Genomic DNA, 1,773 nt, shown 5'->3' with positions numbered 1-1,773 from the left:
GGTCAGGTTGGATCTCAGGAAAAGGTTCTTCCCCCAGAGGGTGGTTGGGCACTGCCCAGGCTCCCCAGGGCAGTGGGCACAACCCCAAGGCTGCCAGAGCTCAGGGAGGGTTTGGACAACTCTCTCAGGGACAGGGTGGGATTGTTGGGGTGTCTGTGCAGGGCCAGGAGTTGGACTGGATGGTCCTTGTGGGTCCCTCCAACTCAGTGTATTCTGTGACTCTGTGAAGCACAGGGCATGAAAGATTTCCTTGGCAAGAGCACCACTGGTTTTCTTTCTGCCATTTTGAATTTCTAACCCTATGACTGAGAGATGCCATTTAAGGCCTCGATGGCCCTAAAAGGTGGCAATTCCACAATTCCACTGCACTGAGGTACAGTCCAGCCTACTTAAAAGAATAACCTTTTTATGCCAGTAAATGAAGACTGTCTCTAAGTGGCCTGTTGAGATTTAATCACTGCAAAACCGAATGCAAGGTGTAAGTGCAGCAAGCTTCCTGAACAGTGTTACCCTGCTAACCCAGCCAAGGCTGAATAAGGACACTGCCCAGGGATTTTAAAAGTCTTCTATAAAACCCTCTTTGAAAGTTGCTGTTTTAGGAGCCCTTTGATCCAAACAACAAAAATAGATGGAGATGCATCCTGCCCAAACACCAGTCACAAGCACTGGAAGGCTGGTCTGCTAAACTTCCCCAGCCAGGTACAAGTCAGGCTGAGACAAACTCCTTGCTGAATTTTTTTCTCTAGTTTTAGACCAGGTTACATGAAACCCTGAATTCCTCCACACCTGGTATGTCCACTGTGAAGGAGGAAACATCCTGGAACACCTTCTTTGTGCATTGGGCAAGCCATTTTTCCAGGACTCCGAGGTTTGTGTTGCCCACGTGCGTTAAAGACACCTGGGTGTAATGTCAGCTTCTCTACAGCATCAGTCACCCTCTAAGATGACACAAGCAGAGCAGTTCTGTGCAAGAGGAGTTCATTTTTCCACGTGCTGCCAGGCTTGGCATTGTCACCAGAGAGGCCAACAGGAATCTCAGCCTGGAAAAGGCACTTGTGCCTCGCTCAGGTGATGCCTGCCCAGGGTTGTGAGTGCAGCCAAAGCTGCTGCTGGTGATGGCTGTGTAATGAACAGGGCCAGGAGATGTTGGCTTTTCTCTGCTTCTTTTCATATATGTACTTTATATAATATAATGTTTTAAGTTGGATACTCTTTCAGATGGCAGTGATGTGTGAGGACACTTGTGCTGCCTTCTCTGCTGTCCCAGGGATCGTGCCCCATGCCCCATCCCATCATCATGCCCTCATCACTGACAAACTTTGGATTTTCCAAGCCCAGCGAATTCTTAAGATGCTGCTTGAGCAGACCTGATTTGCTGTATCAAGCAAACCTTGGGATCCCTCACACCATCACAGCTTCCCAGCCTTGACCAGTCCTCTGAGGGGATGTGGCACATTCTGGGAAATCTGAGCATCCCTTGGACCATTCCCTGGCTGAGGGTGGGTCTGGGGTGTGGGCTCTGTGGTTTCCATGCTAGAAGAGAAATGAGCTGGTTATGTCTAAGACAAGGCATTTCTGGAATAAATTTCACAGAATTTCACAGAATATTCTGAGTTGGGAGGGACCCACAAGGATCATCGAGTCCAACTCTTAATTGAGTGGATTGAACTCACACTCTTGGTGTTAAAGGCACGTATGTAGAGACTTGTAGACCCTTGGTATATAAATGGGGATGTGCTTTGTGATTTGCAAAATTTATTTTTTTTTTTTTTT

This window comes from Lepidothrix coronata, unplaced genomic scaffold (assembly GCF_001604755.1).
Source record: "Lepidothrix coronata isolate B3197 unplaced genomic scaffold, Lepidothrix_coronata-1.0 Scaffold242, whole genome shotgun sequence".
Lineage (NCBI taxonomy): Eukaryota > Metazoa > Chordata > Aves > Passeriformes > Pipridae > Lepidothrix > Lepidothrix coronata.
Note: the sequence above shows the minus strand (reverse complement) of the source record.